The 18,922-nt window shown below is 51.8% G+C and overlaps 1 protein-coding gene across 8 annotated transcripts in view; it reads right to left on the bottom strand.

Moving 5' to 3' along the window:
- SHANK3 (SH3 and multiple ankyrin repeat domains 3) overlaps window positions 1–18,922 on the bottom strand; it is a 436,398-nt gene that overhangs the window by 387,794 nt on the left and 29,682 nt on the right. For 7 of the 8 annotated variants that reach the window (XR_014172130.1, XR_014172131.1, XM_081926703.1 and 4 more), the window contains exon 1: window positions 9,114–9,235. The exons of the other annotated variant lie outside the window; for it this stretch is intronic. The gene's annotated coding sequence lies outside the window, so the exon portion shown is untranslated. Of the gene's footprint in view, window positions 1–9,113; window positions 9,236–18,922 lie in introns of those variants that run through there. 8 annotated transcript variants of the gene reach the window in all.

Here is an 18,922-nt window from a genome sequence, read left to right as displayed (position 1 = left end):
TTTTCGCCAGGTTTCAGAAGAGGAAGGGAAAAAAGCCCTCTCAGTGCTCCCCAGAAGATGCAAAGCAAAGATCCTCTTTGATTGCTAGTTGCATTTCCCTGAAACCAATAAATGCCATTGGGGAAGATGAGAGGCTGCCCCCCCCCCCGTCTTCTAGATGCATTTTGCCATCCCAGAATCCCTTCCATCCCTGCCCCAAAGGATGCCAACCTATAATCCTCAGACCAGGCCATGGCAGTGTACAAGGAGAAGATTGCCCATGAACCCAGTGCCCTCTTGGACCAGTCCTGGGTCAAGGAGGCTGCTTGGCAGGGCGGAGCAGGTGGGATTTCAACAACAAGCCTCCTAACCCCTTGGGCCGAAGCTCAGCCTGGCTGGATACAGCTTCTGGCCTCCCTTAAACAATGCAGCCTGGGTCCAGCACTGGCTTGGCGGCAGCTTTTCCTGACATTCTTCAAGGCCCCCAGAGCATCTAAAAAAAAGGTGGAGGATCCCGGGCAGGAAGCTGCAGCCGCCACTTCAATGGAATGAGAACAGCCGTTCTTCCGGAGGAGGGGAGCCACCCATGGCTGGCGCCTCGAGGGCAGGGTCTTGCCAGCTCAGACATGCTGTGCGCTCTCTCTCTCTCTCTCTCTCTCTCTCTCTCTCTCTCTCTCTCTCTCTCTCTCTCTCTCTGGGTTTCCACAATTTCCACCTTTTCTACAAAGCCTCCAGCAAAACCCCATCTCATCCCTGCCTGAGACACGCGAAGCTCAGAATGCACACCAGCCCTTTCCACCTCTTTCTGCCTCCCTCTTTAATTCCCCCTATACTGAACAGTCTGATTGCCAGCCTCCCGGGGGCAAAGTGCCACACTCCTTGTGCACTCTGCCAATGAACTCAGTAGCACAAGCTGGACCTGGCACAAAACGAGGCATCTTTGCCCTGCAAAAGGAGGACTCTGGAACAGGGAGCGTGTGGTGCTCTTCAGACCCAGAATAAGGAAGGGATAAAGGAAGCATTTTCTCTCTCCCTCCAGTCTTTCCCTGCTCCAGGGCTGCCAACCCCAAACCTGAGCAGGTTCCATAGGCCTTTTGTAAGTCCATGCAAGTACCTGAAAGTGGGCTTGGTAGCAAGCAAGCAGGGAGTGTTCAGCCCTTTCGAAATTGGTGTCCTATGTTCTTGGTAGGGCGCCCCGGAGACAAGCCTGACCCATGTATCCTGCACTAGGTGCAGCTTTCAAGCCATCTTCAAGGGCAGTCCCACAGAGAGTGCATTACAGTAACCCAGTATTATTATTATTATTATTATTAATAATAATAATAATAATAATAATAATAATAATAATAATAATAATAATAATTTATACCCCGCCCATTGGGCTGGGTTTCCCCAGCCACTCTGGGCAGTTCCCAACAGAATATTAAAAAGACAATAAAACATTAAACATTAAAAATAACCCTAAACAGGGCTGCCTTCAGATGTCTTCTAAAAGTCAGATAGTTGTTTATTTCCTAGACATCTGATGGGAGGGCCTTCCACAGGGAGGGAGCCACCACCAAGAAGGCCCTCTGTCTGGTTCCCTGTAACTTCACTTCGTGCAGGGAGGGAACTGCCAGAAGGCTCTCAGAGCTGGACCTCAGGATCTGGGCTGAACGATGGGGGTGGAGATGCTCCTTCAGGTATACTGGGCCAATGCCATTTAGGGCTTGAAAGGTCAGCAGCAACACTTTGAATTGTGCTCAGTACTGGGAGCCAATGTAGGTCTTTCAGGACCAGTGTTATATGGTCTCAGCAGCCACTCCCAGTCCCCGGTCTAGCTGCCGCATTCTGGATTAGTTGTAGTTTCCAGGTCACCTTCAAAGGCAGCCCCACACAGAGCACATTGCAGTAGTCCAAGCGAGAGATAACTAGAGCATGCACCACTCGGGCGAGACAGTCTGCAGGCAGGGAGGGTCTCATCCTGCGTACCAGATGGAGCTGACAGACAGCTGCCCTGGACACAGAATTGACCTGCACCTCCACAGATAGCTGTGAGTCCAAAATGACTCTCAGGCTGCACACCTGGTCCTTCAGGGGCACAGCTGCCCCATTCAGGACCACAGGATGGCTCTCCTTGTCTAGAAGCAGTCATAGCTAGCAAACCAGCTGGATCTGCCACAGATCTGCCACAGTGGCCACTTCAGTTTCATGGCTCCAGAAGCACCCTCAGACTGTGCACTAGGTCCCTCTAGAAGAGGCAACCTCCCCAATTCCCAGACCTGAGCACATCCACTCCCAGCGCCTCCATCTTGTCAGGATCAGATTCAGCCCCTGCATCCAAGCATCAGCCCAAGACCTGCACAGTCTCACTGGACACATTTGGTAGAGAAATAAAACTGGGTATCTGCAGCACATTGGTGACCACCACTACCCTTCTTCCAGATGCCTTGACTGCTCTCAACGGCATCATATACATGCCACACAGCGCCAGGGACAGAATGCAACCTGTGGCAGCCCACAACCCAGAAGCCAAGGGATTGGACCACTGTCATCCTAAGCCAGTCTGGCAGCAGCCTTGCAGGGAGGAGCAGAAACCATGGCAAAGCTGCGCTCAGAACTCCCCAAGCTGCAAATCTGCTCCAGAGGGATGCTAGAGCACCAATGGCAGTAAAGGCCTCAGCGTGATCAAGGGGGACCAGCTGGGTTACATTTTCTCCTGTCTCTCCCCCATTACAAGTCATCTGTTAGGGCAGCCAAAGTTGATTCCGTCCCCAAACTAGGCCTGAGCCCAGACTGCGATGGGTCTAGACCAGGGGTCAGCAAGCCTTACCAGCCATGGGCCGGATCACTCCCATGGAGATTGTCTGTGGGCCGGACTGGCGCAGCGCGATGCTGGAAATCGTGTCTGCATATGTCCGTGGCGCTGAAAATCACTTCTGTGCATGCCCAGATGCCAAAAATTGCACCTGCACAGAAGCGATTTTCGGTGTCTGGACATGCGCAGGCGCAATTTCTGGTGTCTGCTCATACACAGATGCCATTTCCGGTGCCACTCGGCAGGGGACTTGCCAAGCGGGTGGCTCAGTTTGCGGGCAGCTCGTGGGCCAGTAAAACGGTCTTCATGGGCTGCATCCAGCCCATGGGCCACATGTTGCCAACCCCTGGACTAGACAAACTGCTTCTCCCAAGAGTGCCCTACAATTTCACTAAAACAATAACAACTGATAGTCGAGTAAACGCTGCAAATATTGCCATATTTTTAAAGACTGGGTGCAGGCGGCTTTCCCCTCCAGAGAAAAAAGGATGTTTCTCTCCTCCCACCCCTTTTGCCTTAAAATGTTTTTTCTCTGTGTTTCCCTGCATCCCTCCTCATGTCCAAAGAGTTAATTTTGCTTCGAGGCAAGGCTGCAAGGGAAGGTCGCCCCCACCGGCATTTCCATGCAGCTTGCTACCTTTTACAGGGAAGGGGGCAGAACATTTATGCTCCCTTTATTAAGCTCTGCCTTTGGAACAGCCACGCGGCACACTGCTGGGCTTTTTATGGAAAGCCGCCCCCAGGATGGGAACGAGCCGAGAAAGAGAAGACCGAGGAGGGGGTGGGAAACAGGACTGAACAGAGAGTCCCCTCTGCTAGGCAGTTTGCAAAGGAAACTCTCCCCCCAAGTGGGGGGCTGTGGGCACCGAGAGGAAGACGCTGGGCGTGAGCAAGGGCTACAATTACAGGTGGGGCAGGAGGCAGGAAGAGGATATGGGTGGAAAGTCACACACTCAGCACCCCATGGGGCTGCCAGCCTCTTACCAGTCTCGCATCTGCCCCAAGCGCTTTGCACGGCCACCGCAGACCCGTCGGTGGCGAACCCAGAGGGGGGGAATGAACAACAGCGACGTTTTCAATCTTTAATGACCTCCCCGAGCCTCCCCGCGAACCTTCCTTCTCCGATAACAGTGTCTCCCGTGGCGACCAGAGACGCAGGCTAAGATTACGGGGCAAGTCCAGGGGATGCTTTCAGAAGTGACGGGCAGCGCCCCTTTACGCCTCTCCTGCATGGGTTGCAACTATGCAGCTGGGAATCTTCAGAATGCGGTTGGTGACATAGCAGAGACACTCCAGAAAGGGGGCAGCGTGACCCTGGCGTGAGCCACCTCAGGCCACGCCACTTCATACAACCGCAGTCAGAAGTGGGCTTTTGGTTAAGTTCGTCCACCTACCAGTTGTTTTCTCTCTGACCACAACCCATGGACAGAATGAGACCTCTTGAGCTGCCCGCAAGAGGAACAGGGTTTCTGAGCGCGGGGGCAGAATGCATTTGTATCATGGCCGTGATCACATAGGAAAAAGTGTCGGCAGTGTGTGGGCCAGTTCAGGGACGGGTCCAGCAGGAAAGGATCTTTTTTAAAGCAGAGCTCTGTGAATGGTACAGTCTCAACAGAGGGGCCTCTGCCCTACAGTGACTGAGCAGAACCCACCAGAAATCTCTCGAGCAAACCAATGGAAAATCATTGCCCCTCTCCATTTGGCCACAATTGCACAAAGATTGACGTAGCCACTGGTCCATCCCTTGCAAAAGGGCCTGTAGGGCTTGTTTACAAAGCTATTGTACTACCAACCTTACTGTATGCTTGTGAAACGTGGACCACTTATAAACGCCACCTCCAACTCCTTGAAAGATTCCATTAATGGTGCCTCCAAAAAATTTTATACATCACTTGGGAAGACAGGCGAACTAATGCCAGTGTACTGGAAGAAGCAAAGATCACCAGTGTTGAAGCAATGATTCTTCAACATCAACTTTGTTGGACTGGTCATGTTGTGCGGATACCTGATTAGCGTCTTTCCAAGCAACTACTCTATTCCTTAAAAATGGAAAGCGTAAAGCTGGTGGTCAACAAAAGAGGTTTAAAGACTGTCTCAAGGCAAACAAAAAAATTAGTATAGACTTTTAGAAGACATCTGAAGGCAGCCCTGTTTAGGGAAGCTTTTAATATTTGATGGACTATTGTATTTTAATATTTTGTTGGAAGCTGCCCAGAGTGGCTGGGGAAACCCAGCCAGATGGGCGGTGTATAAATAATAAATTATTAGTAGTATTAGTATTAGTATTGTTTAAGTACAGAGAAGTGGGAAACACAGGCCTGTGAGCGCTGCAGTTGGAGAACAGCCTTTACCAAAGGTGTCATGGACTTTGAAGATACTCAAACTCAGGACACAAGGGAGGAACGTGCTAAGAGGAAGGCACATTGGGCAAATCCACACCGTGATTGACTCCCGCCCGGAAACCAATGTCCCCACTTTGGAAGGACGTTTGGATCCAGAACTGGCCTCCACAGGCACTTACGGGCTCACTGTTAAGACCATGTTCGTGGAAGACAATCTTCCTCAGCTATGAGGGATCACCAAAGAAGTCAGCAAAGGTACTGTGATCTTTTTGGATGCAACCTCATTTGTGTTGTGTGGATATGTAGACCTGGATCAGAACCAGTGAAGGCGGTGAAGGTCCTGTGTGAGTGCCTGGAGGCGGTTGGAGGTTGGATGGTGGCTAACAGATTGAGGTTGAATCCTGACAAGACAGAAGTACTGTTTTGGGGGGACAGGAGGCGGGCTGGTCCTGGAGGATTCCCTGGTCCTGAATGGGGTAACTGTGCCCCTGAAGGACCAGGTGCGCAGCCTGGGAGTCATTTTGGACTCACAGCTGTCCATGGAGGCGCAGGTTAACTCTGTGTCCAGGGCAGCTGTCTACCAGCTCCACCTGGTACGCAGGCTAAGACCCTACCTCCCCGCGGACTGTCTCGCCAGAGTGGTGCATGCTCTAGTTATCTCACGCTTGGACTACTGCAACGCGCTCTACGTGGGGCTACCTTTGAAGGTGACCCGGAAACCGCAATTAATCCAGAATGCGGCAGCTAGACTGGTGACTGGGAGTGGCCGCCGGGACCACATAACACCGGTTCTGAGAGATCTGCACTGGCTCCCAGTACGTTTCCAAGCACAATTCAAAGTGTTGGTGCTGACCTTTAAAGCCCTAAATGGCCTCGGTCCTGTATACCTGAAGGAGCATCTCCACCCCCATCGTTCAGCCCGGACACTGAGATCCAGCGCCGAGGGCCTTCTGGCGGTTCCCTCATTGCGAGAAGTGAGGCTACAGGGAACCAGACAGAGGGCCTTCTCGGTAGTGGCGCCCGCCCTGTGGAACGCCCCCCCCCATCAGATGTCAAAGAGATAAAGAATTACCTGACATTCAGAAGACATCTTAAGGCAGCCCTGTTCAGGGAAGTTTTTAATATGTAATGCTGTACTGTTTTTAACACTGATTGGGAGCCACCCAGAGTGGCTGGGGAAACTCAGCCAGATGGGCGGGGTATAAATAATAAATTATTATTATTATTATTATTATTATTATTATTATTATTATTACTGGATGAATCACTGGGGGAAGTAAAGGCAGACACACACTCCAAAGGGTGGTGAAAGTGACTGAAGAGTACACTTTGCATCTGAGGTCACCACCAAGAAAACTCATTCAAACTACTTTCCCCACACTTGGGGCTCATCCAGACTTCCACTTGTCCTGGGTTTTCCACAGAGTGATGTTTTCTCCGATTCCAGGCTAGAGAGTTTGCTTTTCCTGGGGAAAGTTGCGAGGCAAACGGGAAACCACTTGGACCCATGCTTTCTAGGCATGCAACAGTGTGGACGAACCCTAAGGATGCCAGACTGTAGCAAGGGGCATACAGACATTCGGGTGCTTCTCACATGATGTGTCAGCAGGGAGCCATGAGTGCAGTATGAGCAGTGAGCATCTCTGCCTGACTCTCCCTCCATCCCAGAACTCTGTCGGAGGCTGCAATGGTTAGCTGAGGGCTGGGTGGGCATGGTTTTGAGAAAATAGCTTCATGGGCGAAATAGGACTTCCTGGTGGCCAAGATTGGCCGGCATGCCAGCAGCTCCCTGCCCCTGCTGCAACCCCTCCAAGTGCAAGCTGTTCTCACAGAGCGCATCCCCCCCCCCAATGCTATTCCTCTCATACGGGCCCTGCACCCAATGCGAGGCCGTTTCTCCTGTGATTCCCATTCCAGGAAGGGTCACTGGCTTGGATGGGGCATTTCCAGTAAAGAAGAAAGAACCTGCTATTGGAGCAACAAGAAAGTGACCTTTTGACTGCATGCTTATCGTACTCCTAAACCATGACCCTTAAAAGGAAACCAGCTAAGGCCCTTCCTGAAACTGGCTGAGCAGCCCATTTGTATTTTGCCAGGATGGTATTATTTGATTTTGAATTGATTTTAAAATGAATTGATTTTAGAATGCTGTGTTACTTTTATTGTTGTTAGCCGCTCTGAGCCCGGCTTTGGCTGGGGAGGGCGGGATATAAATAAAATTTTATTATTCTTTTATTATAGCAGCTGGAATGTGGGGTGCTGGCAAGTTGGGCTTGAAACCCTAACAGATTCATGAAGCTTACTGGGTGACCGTGGGGCCAGTTGCACTTTCTCTGCCTAACCTACCTCACAAGGTTGTTGTGAAGACAAAATGGAGAGGGGAAGAACTATGCTCCCCACCTTCAGCTCCTTGGAGGAAAAGTGGGGTGTAAATGTGATAATAATGGTGGTGGCAAACGTTAGATTTGTCTACTTCATTTGCAGATCAGGATCTGGGCATCCTCCACCTAACTAAGGGGCGATGCTGGAACAAAAACAAGCCACACCTGCCAAAATTAAAGCACCACACCGTGCAAGGTCAACAGAACACACATTCCTAGCAGAACCGTTGTTCAGTCCTTGTGCAACACTGCCTGCCTGCCTCCCTGCCAGCTGAGCCCAGCCCAACCCCAAACCCCACAAAGCTCTCCTAAAACTTCCTACATCAGCCCTGATGAGTGCCAGCCTGCCAGTAGGGCTCACGGCGGCTGGTCACGTCTGACAAGGGCATTTTCCAGAGGAGAGGCAAAGCAGCCTCCAGCTGCCGTCTGCTTCAAACTGCCTCCCACCGGTGTTTCAACCTTTCCCCGAGAATTTCTCTTGCCACAAGGAGGAGCGCAACAGTGCCAGATGTGGCAGACTACATTTCCCAGCTTGCCACAGACATTCTGAGTCCTTCCTTCGTGCCCTAGACCGCCCTAATACCAAGGTCAGCAGGGGCAGGAGAGGCTCCTTGTGAGTCACACCTGCTGTTCTATAGGCCTGTGACCTACACATGCTACTCTTTCATACAGATGTGGACCCAGAGAGGGGGGGCATTAGTCCCCACCTCCAGGACTCTTCCACCACTCCCCTGTACCGAGATGAAATCTCACCCAACTCTTGCATTAAAATCCCCCAGGAGGATAATTTTATCTTCCTTAGGCTTCTCTCCCCCCCAGAAACCAATGTCCCCACTGTGGAAGGGCATGTGGGTCCAGAATTGGCCTCCACAGTCACTTATGGGCTCATTGTTAAAACTGTGTTTATGGAAGACAATCTTACTCGGCTACCAGGGATCGCAGAAGAAGAAGAAGTACTTAGACGCGGGTCCACTGGGCACAGAGAGGGTGTGCCAGTGTGCAATCGCACATTGATACTGCAACTCACACAGCCACACAGCCTCCCACAAGCCCTTCCCACCCACATGCCGATTCTCTCACTAGGGCACGGAGCTGACCCCCTGTGCCCATATGTTGGCACAACCCTCGTTGCGCAGCCACAACACTTGAGTCATTCTAGCGCACGTCTCCCTCACTCTCACCTTGCCACACTTTCTCCAGTGCACTTCCGGCTGGCACACTAACGCAAAAGTACTTCCTACTTTTTGCACACTCCTGCTAACCCCGTGCACGTCCCCCTGGGCATCTTGTGCCAGGCACCCTCTCCCTGGCACACTCTTCCCTCTGCCTGCCTGCCCAGCTGGAACTGCCATCCCAGTGCAGAACATTCTGTGTCCACTCTCAGGAGTTCACATGCTGACCGGGGGTCTTCTGACTCTTCCATGCCCACCTTGCCTTCCTCCCCATCGCACGCCACTCACTTTCTTCTGGCGGTGAGTGAGTTGGCCCCATTCCGCCCTCTGCTTCTCTAGTGCCCACACATGTCGCTTCCGCCTCTTTGCCCAGAGTTTGGCAGGTGCCCCCGCAGTGTGCCAAGGGGCCGTTTGGAGCCCTCCTGCCCGGAGAGACCCTTACCTTTGGAGGAGAGACCAGTGGCAGTTCTGGGGTGGGCTGTCAAGACCTGAGCAACCATAGCAGCGCTTGCTCGCTCCCTTGCTTGCTGGAGAGTAAGGGAAGGAGGGAGGGAACAGGGGGGCGGATGGAGTTGGGAGGGGGAGAGAGAGAGAAAGAGAGAGAGAGAGGGAGGGGGGGAGAGTGTCTGGAGAGGAAAGAAACCAGAAAGATAAATTTTCTGCTGCGAACTCAGCCCCCTCGGCAGCCTGGGGAACAGAGTGTTAGTTTAAAGTGTTGTCATGGCAACGGGGGTATGTGTGATGGGGGGGGGGGAGAAGCAGGAAAAGTTCAGAGCTGGCTGTTGGAAGCCTCTCCAGGCTGCAGCCAAGCAAGAAGGCAGGCGGGCGGGCAAAGACGGAGGGATGAATCCCTGGGCGAAGAGAGACGAGGCCTTAGGGGAGGGGGCATTGCCCCTTTCCCGCCCCCCCACTGAAATATTTGTCCGTGTCCCTCCTGCCTCTTGCAGGAGATTGCTGCTGGTCTCAGGCTCACCAGGAAGTTACAGAATCTGGCTGGAAGGAACTGATGTTTGCTATTGGAATCAGAAGGGATGGGCACTTTGTGCATGCTCCGTGGAAGAATCTGCTGGATCAGGCCCATGTCCCACCTAGTCCATTATAGGCATAGGCATCCTGGCTAGGAGCCCTTGACAGCCCTCTCCTCCTCCATGAATTGGTCCAATCCTCTTTTAAAGCCATCCAAGTGGCTGGCCGTCTCTGCCTCCTGTGGGAGGGAGTTCCACAGGTTAACTATCCATAACATCTGAAGGTTACCAGGTTGGGTGAGGTGGATCTCCAGCCCCGGACAATGCTGGGCTTGCCTGAGTGTCAGCAACAGCTGCAGAAAACAAGTCAGGGCATCAGAATCTGACTTAGGCCAGGTGCCCTGCAAATGTTTTAGTCTCTAGCGCAGTGTTTCTCAACCTGTGGGTCCCCAGATGTTATTGGACTACAACTCCCATCATTCCTAGCCAGCATGACCAGTGGTCAGGGATGATGGGATTTGTAGTCCAACAACATATGGGGACCCACAGGTGGAGAAACACTCCGTCTAGCAGGACTCAAGGGAACTGTAGTCCAAAGCATCTGGTGGGCACCAGGGTTTGGGGGCAGCTGACCCAACACAACATGGTCTGTGCTGACTGGCTGTGGCTTCCCAGGGATGTCAGGAAGAAGGGTTTCATGGGATCATAGAACTGGAAAGTTGGAAGGGGTCCCCCAGTGGTCATCTAGTCCAACCCCCTGCAGTGCAGCGTTTCCTGCTACTTGATCCTTTTCACCAGAGAGGATTTAGGCAGTGACCTTCTGCAGAGGAGGAGACACTCAGGACTCAGGCATCGTAGATGGTGGCCTGTCATCTTACGAGGCAAGTCCAGCAGGGACCTTTTGCAGTATAACTGGCAGTGAGGCTAGGGTTACCAGACGTCCCCAGTTCCCAGGGACAGTCCCCAGATTTGCAAATATGTCCCCGGACAAATTCCATCCCCGGAATGTCCCCTGATTTGCAAATCTGTCCCCGGGAAATGTGGCAGCGGCAGCCTCAGCAGCCTGAAGCCAGCCTGGTAGCACAGTTGGCTCTGGCTGGCTTCAGGAGCTGCTCACTGCTGTGGCACCCACCATTTTTCCTCACCCATAGGATGTGTCTTGTTCGCTTTACTGGGGACGTCCGGTGGCACAGATCTCCTGTCCCCTTCCCCCTTTGTTTTGACTGATCGGAGGTGGCTCGGGAGTTGCGGGCAGGCGGCCGTTGCCCAGTTTTTCAAAAACTCTGCGCATTTATGTTTCACAGGGTGTGAAAGAAGGGCTTTGCACCTTTATACAATATGCATGTGTGCTTGGGCGCAGGGTCTTTTGCCTCACCATCCCCACTACTGACTCCCTGTTGCTTCTCAGCTTCAAAAGGTGTCCCTGGATTCATTGAAAAAAATCTGGTAACCATAAGTGAGGCACTCCTGCTCATGCTAAAATATCGCTGTCCAAAGACCAGCCTGCCTCCAGGCTTTTGTTGGGATTCCTGCGTTGAGGGGAGAGGGGTTTGAACTAAATGACCCCTGGGTCCCTCCCACAGCTCTACAGTTCTATGGTTCTATGAATGCTAAGCCTTCAAATGCAGTTTCAGGGTGGTCTCAGCCTTCCCATGGCCGCCACTGTGAAAGCTGGCAGGGGGCGAAAGGAGGAAAAAGAGGAAAGAAGGGCATTTGGGGGTGCCAGAGAGTATGTGGGGTTTTCCATGGAAGAGACACACACGCAAAGACCCGTTTATCCAAAGGCTGCCTGGCTCAGCTGAGCACCGGGACTTCCCAGGCACTCACTGGAGCCTATTTCAAGCACTCCGTGACATCGAAACTTTCCGAGAAAAGGAAAGGGAGAGCGGAGACCCTCCGGAAGCTGAATCAGAGTCAGGGACGCCATTCCCCCACCCAAAGCCTTCCTGCCCATGAGCAACGGCTGGTTGCAAAGACGGCTCCAGGTCTGGGGAATATGGGGGCTTGGGCAAGATCCTGTCACGGTCTGTCCCAGTGCCGCATTTACGTATAAGCTAAGCAAGCTATATCTTAGGACCCCACTCTCTTGGGGGCCCCAGAAAAATTTAAAGGAAAAAAAACCCTGGGTGTACATTTCCAAAATATAAGATAAAAAACAAAATAAAACCCACATACAGCTCCTATTTGTTATGTGCAGACAGCTTTAGATCAGGGGTCAGCAAACCTTCAGCAGGGGGTTGGTCCACTGTCCCTCAGACCTTGTGGGGGGGCCGAACTATATTTTCTTTTGGGGGGTGAACAAATGCCTATGCCCCACAATAACCCACAAATAAAAGGACACATTCTACTCATGTAAAAACAGGCTGGTTTCCAGACCATCTGTGGGCCAGATTGAGAAGATGAATGGACCGCATCCAGCCTCCCGGGCCTTAGGTTGCCTACCCATGCTTTAGATCCTTATTAGGTCCATAAATGACCATATATAGCATATATTCAACACACAAAAACAGTGACAATTTTTTGTTGACAAAGGACAGCTGGACATATCAAGGGCCCCATTACCTTCAGTAGCTGAGGGCCCCATCAAACCTAAATCTGGCCCTGGTCAGCCCCTTTGCTGCCTGTCGCCACCATCTCTTTTGGCCCCAATCCACTCTCCAGGGAGGGCACAGCAAGCAGACTCTGCAACTCCTTCCACTGCCCCTTTGCTTAGAGGGGGCAGGCTGACAGGCAGGGGAAATGGGTTGGGGGGGTTGAGCTGTGGTGGGGGCCTTGGCAACTGCCTGAGGTTGCCAAACACTGGCACTGACCCTGACTGACCAGCCCCTTTCCAAAACCAATTCATCATGGCTAAGCCAAAAGCAACTCTGGGATGAAACAACCGTTTTTGCCTTTGAGGCTCATGGACACTTCCATTCGACTCCTAATTTCCAGGCAGGGGTCATAGAGGTTCTCCCCCACACCCCACTTTCCCAGGGAAACCCCGCAAATTATTGCTGAATCAAAACAAATGTCCATTGGGTTTTCTGCAGAGGACTCCCCCAGGGAAAGCAGCCAGGATGAAAGAAAACCTCTTGATCCCATTGCCAAGAAATCACAGGTCAAATGGAAGTGTGTACGAACGAGCCCATTGTTGTGGGTTTGTGGGACTAGTCTACACGATGCCAGAGTCCCTTCTATTTCCTGGGGTCCTGGATCCAGCAAGGCTTAACATCAAGTGCAGGATTCATTCTAAGCAGAGCTTGGGGGGCCATCTGTCAGGGATGCTTTCGTTGAGATATCAGTATGGACTAGATGACTCTCGGGTTCCCAGCTCTGCAACTCTATGATTCTATTATTCCATTGTTGCACTAGTCAGGCAAGTTACTCTCTGAGATCATGTGCTGGGCCCGGGGGTAACCCGAGCAATGCGGTCCAGGTCTGGTCCCAAATCCAAGGGTTCCACGAGGAGTCAGTCAGACAGGGCCAAGGCAGGAAACCAGGAAAGGTCAGGCACAGGATCTCAGGCAGGTTCTGGCAAACAGCAATGTTGCTCCCGCAACCTGGGGCGAGGTCCAGCAGCCTTTTATCTCTGTCAGGGTAACGGCCGGTCATGGTCCCCCAGCGACTCACCTCCCTGTTTCACCCGAAGGCGAGCACTCCTCCTGCGAGTACTCAGGTCTCTCCTTCTCTCATACCTCAGTCTCTGCAGCTCGGGAGACAACGGTGGGTTACTAGACCCAGAGGCCACCTCAGCCTCTCCTGACCCAACTGGTAGTGGAGCAGCTGTGAGTGATGGCCCAGCTGGAGGCAACGAGGTCATCCCCGCATCTGGAGCCAGGGCAGGTTCAGGCTCCTGACTCGGCCCGGCTAGTGCTTGTTGCAGGGGAACCTGTGCAGACTGGGACTCTTCAGGATCGGGCCCCAGACTAAGTTCAGGTGATGCCTGAGGCAAAGGATCCAGTGTGAACTGAGACTCCTCTGGCTCTGAGTCCGAGCCCGAGACCCAGGCCATCACAGATAATGGCTAAGAAAGGGAGGCTGGAGGAAGAGCCCTGGTGTGGTCAGAGGTCTCTGAGATTGTTTTAGGGCTCGTTCAGACTTGCCCTGCAGCTTTCCCCTGGGGAAAACTTTTTTAAAAGTGGAAGCTGTACATGAATTTAACAGGCCTGAATGAATCAGAACTGTAGAGCTGGAAGGGAACCCCGAGGTCATCCAAACCCCTGAAGTGCAGGAATGACTTAAACCAAGACGATCATCACTTCCGAATGCAGCCTTCCCCCCAACTAATTGCCTCCAGATGTTATGGACTACAACTCCCATCAGTCCCAGGGATCTTGATGATTACAGCATGCAAATCCCCAGAGCTCTCACAACATCAACCTGCTGCCTGTGTTCAAGGGGGCATCGCCTTCTGAAACAGCGCAGACATCTCCAGGGTGCTGCTCTTTCCCAATCTAACAGAGCTTGCAAATTAAATGAGCAAAATGATCCATTTGGATGGCCGTACCTTAAGAGCATTATGCTTAACCATCCCAATTTACCGGGGATATATCACTAGTTTCCTGGCCTCTGGCCCTGCTAAACTACTCAGCCTGTTTTTGCCTTTGGAGAACGTCTTGTTAAAATTCCATTAGAAATGGAGGAGCTGTGCCTCCTTGGGTACAACTCCCTCCCTGTGGGGTCTGCCTCAGAGGGAGGGGGGTCTTCAGAAGGGGTCCAGGCTCCTGTTCCATGTAGGAAGTCCACAGCATCTCCAACAGAGGCTTGAAGACCTCCAACAATGGAGAGAGCCCACCTGTTCATTCCTCCAGCTCACTGATGCATTGGATTAAATGCTCTTAGGTTCCCCGCGGATTGCCATTTGCAGTAAAAAGCAGTTTTTTGCAGGAAAAGCACTAAGGCAAAAATTTAAGGTGCTCAGACAGGGTGCTTTAAAGCACTGACCTGTGCCTAGGAACATGGCACAATAGGAAGTCCGGACGAGCCCTAAGACAGTTCTCCTGTTGCTAAACCGTGATCGACTTCCCTGTAACTCAGACCCATTAAATTTAGCACTACCCTCTTGATTTGCAGAGAAATATTTTCACCATTCTATGTGAGAGAGCCCTTCAGGCATTCAAAGAGTGCTTTAAAAGAGGATTAGACAAATTCATGGAGGGTAAGGCTATCAATGGCTGCTAACCTTGATGGATTTGTTCTGCCTCCACAGTCGGGAGCAGCGAGGCTTCTGAATGCCAGCAGCTGGACACTACTCTTGGGCTTGGGTCCTGACCATGGGATTCTCATTGGGGAGATGCTTGATCACTGAGCAGACAGATTGCTGGACAGTGAGACCTGTTCAACGGGGGAACGGTGTCACGGTCCAGGCCGTACCTACTTGCATGGGCTCCTCTTCCAGCCCCACTGCAGCGCTGGACCCGAGGGACTCCCTCGATCGGCGCTCGGAATCTCTCTCGGACAGGTGCGTGTCAATGTTATTACACAACGTGATAAAGTCCGTCAGGGCTGCTGGGGGGATCACCTGTGCCAGTTCATCCTTAATGCGGGGATGAAGTCCCTGATGGAAGTGGAACCGACAGGCAGCTTCATTCCACAGGGTGTCTGCAGCCCACCGACGGAACTCTGCGGCGTACAGTGGTACCTCGGGTTAAGTACTTAATTCGTTCCAGAGATCCGTTCTTAACCTGAAACTGTTCTTAACCTGAAGCACCACTTTAGCTAATGGGGCCTTCTGCTGCCGCCGCACCGCCAGAGCACAATTTCTTTTCTCATCCTGAAGCTAAGTTCTTAACCTGAAGCACCATTTCTGGGTTAGCGGAGTCTGTAACCTGAAGTGTATGTAACCTGAAGCGTATGTAACCCGAGGTACCACTGTACTCGGTAACCGGGCGAGCCCCCTGCTGGAGGTTCTGCAGGGCCATCTCAGCCATCTGGGTGCGGTTCAGCTCCCTGAACATGCCCTCCAGGGCGGCAGTGAAGTCGTCCAAATTCCCCAGCAGAGGGTCGTCAGCCTCAAGGTATACAGTGACCCAAGAAAGTGCTGTGCCCATGAGTAGGCTGACCATAAAGCACTCCCGGCTCCGTGGGGTGGGAAAGTCTGCTGCACAAGTGGCGAACATCAGCCGACACTGGCTTACAAAGCCTCAAAGGGCCCCACGCTCCCCCCTGAACCTCTCCAGCAATGGGACGGGGGGAGCACGTTGGGCCGGGGCCGCAGCAGGGGCCGCTCAAAGTGCTTGAACCTCCCCCTGGAGCATAGCTACCTGTGCATGGAGGTTTTGCAGCACAGTGGTAAGATCTATGGGTCAGGCTCTGTCTATCTTGCTCCCTGGCCGGGACGTAGGTTGGCCACAGCAAACTGTCACAGTCCAGTTTATGGGCGGTTGAAGTCCTGGTGGGACCGGGGGCAAGATGGAAGGGTAGGAGCAGGAACAAGAGTCAGGAAGCCAGGAGTCAAGTCAAGGGTCAGAGAGCCGGAAGTCAAGAAGCCAAACGCAGCAAGGCAGGAAGCGTGTTGCTGTGGCAAAGAGCCAAAGGGAAATGCTGACCTTATATCCCTTCCCAGATCTTGCCACCAGGTTCTGTGAGTTACCAACTGGCCTCACCTGTGCAGCCGTGCCTTGTCTACTCAGAACAAATTTAGGGGGAGCCCACGAGCAGAGCAGACTGGCCTCAGAGGCATGGAGTCGCCACGCAGTTTGCACAGCTAAACACTGTTCTCCAACAGCAAGCTTTCCAATCCTTTTTAATTTTATTTTATTTTTTGAATCCCCTTTGAAAGCTAGGGGCCTGGCATCATTAGAACCCTCCTGAACCTGACAAAGAAATCAGAAAATCTCTCAGAAGCCAGTGTGGACACCCAAGGCTTTTCATAGAATTGCAGAGTTGGGAGGGACACCAAGGATCATCTAGTCTCCCTGCAATGCAGGAATATGCAGCTGTCCTGTACGGGGAATCGAACCTGCAGCACCACGCTCTAACCAAATGAGTTATCCGGGCAGCACTGATATGATGCCTAAACAATCTGCAAGGAAGCCCAATCGGCCATCCTCCAAAAATCTCTTGACAAGGGACAACCCTTCTGGATCTGCACACCATTGTTTTGTGTTCCTTAGGCAGTTGCGTCAACCAGCAAATTGACACAAAGTAGAGAGACTAAGGACCAAAAGTGTATCCTGCAATCTCTTCTCTCTCTCTCTCTCTCTCTCTCTCTCTCTCTCTCTCTCTCTCTCTCTCTCTCTCACACACACACACACACACACACACACTTTTTCCCACACAGAGTAAACCAAGAACCTCAGTCAGCCGCGAAAAGCCTTTGGGAGCACAGAAGTAATTCATAGGAGAAGATCTGGGCCCCAGCAAACACCACGTGAAAAGGTTACGGCTGCTTCTGGCAAGGCATGCGACAACAAAAGTCATTTCCAGCCGTGTTATTTTACTTGGCTCTTTGAGAACAATATTTGCTGAGTCTCCCTCCAGAATACCCAACCTCTTGCTGTTTGGCTTCACTTCAATTGGACTTAAATGCTGCATGCAAAGAGCACAGACCTTGCGCTGAACCCAGCCACGGTTCTGGAAATGGAGTCTCCACAGACCTAACGATGCACAGCAAGGAATTCGCGTGAAGCTCTTGTTGGTACAAGGGCAGTGAACCAACAGATGAGCAAGCCAGCTTTCCCCAACCTGGTGCCCTCCAGATGCTGTTGGATTGTAACTCTCATCGGCCCCAGTTGGCACAACCCATGGTCAAGGGAGACGGAAGCTGAAGTTTCACAATACCCAGAGGGAATCAACTGAGCAAGGCAGAGTTAATCATCTGCGTTTTAGCCAGTTAACTCAATAATCTTAAAAAAATAGTTGCTTGTTATCCAAAGCTTATTGCACCTGTCTTTTGGCAGCTGTTGAAGGAAGGGAAAAGTAATTTTCAGGTTAAGTAATAAAAGCGAACTCTAATTAGAAGGGGGAGGCCACTTTTAACATTGATTTCATCACACCTTCTTGTTGCACCAACATGTAAGATAAATGTCATTCAATTACCTTCTCCTGTCATTGTCAAGAGAAAAAACTTGGGTTTTTTGGGAAAGTACTTTTAAACATCCCCCCCCCAGTTCATTATGGATTATTTTCCAATACTCTTTTACCCTTTTACAAGTCCGGTAAAGAGGTAAAGGTAAAGGACCCCTGGACAGTTAAGTCCAGTCAAAGGCAATTATGGGGTTGCGGCGCTCATCTTACTTTCAGGCCGAGAGAGCCAATGTTTGTCCACAGTTTTCCAGGTCATGTGGCCAGCATGACTAAACCGCTTCTGGCGCAATGGAAAACCATGACAGAAACTAGAGTGCACAAAAACGCCATCTACCTTCCTGCCACAGCAGTACCTATTTATCTACTTGCACTGGCATGCTTTTGAACTGCTAGGTTGGCAGGAGCTGGGACAGAGCAACAGGAGCTCACCCCATCATGGGGATCTGTCTCAAGGCAAATCTTTAAAAATGTAGAATAAACACCGACAACTGGGAAACACTGGCCTGCGAGCGCTCCAGTTGGAGAACAGCCTTTCCCAAAGGTGTCATGGGCTTTGAAGACACTCGAACTCAGGACGCAAGGGAGAAACGTGCTAAGAGGAAGGCACACTTCGCAAACCCTCACCATGATCAACTCCCACCTGGAAACCCATGTCCCCACGTGTGGATCCAGAATTGGCCTCCACAGTCACTTACAGACTCACTGTTAAAACCGTGTTCATGGAAGACAGTCTACGAGGGATCACCAAAGAAGAAGAAGAAGAAGCCACCCATGTCCACCACATGTGAAAGAATGTTCCCTCTACCTCATTGCTTCAAAACCTCATTGCATTAAAAGGCCCACGTTTTGCAACGTTTTGTCACAAGGGGATAGCTGCTCCATCCTCTTGGTCAATTTCCCTGACCTTCTCTAGATGTCTCCCATCTCTACAGCATCCTTCAACAAGTGAGGAAACCAGAACCGTATTCCAAGCATGCTCTCTCCATGGATTTGTACAGCAGCATTACGATCTTGGCAGTTTCACTTCCCGCCCTGCCGCCCCAATATTTTTTATCTGACGCTTGCCATTTGCAGTGAGCTTTCCCTGGAGAAAACAAGGGAAGCTGCATGGCTCCGGGCCCAACAAGCCCAGCGCTACAGCAACCTTACACGGACCCCCTGTCCTTGCATCGCCACCACCTCCCAGTCCTGCAATGGCCCCGTCCCTTACCTTGCAGAGGCTCGCACTCCGAGTCCAGCTTCCCTCTGGACTCAGGATGGACTCTGAGAGGAGAGC

This window comes from Podarcis melisellensis, assembly GCF_964234715.1.
Source record: "Podarcis melisellensis genome assembly, chromosome: 10".
Classification (NCBI taxonomy): domain Eukaryota; kingdom Metazoa; phylum Chordata; class Lepidosauria; order Squamata; family Lacertidae; genus Podarcis; species Podarcis melisellensis.
The sequence above is the reverse complement of the archived record's forward strand: the minus strand, read 5'-3'. Positions and strand labels throughout refer to the sequence as shown.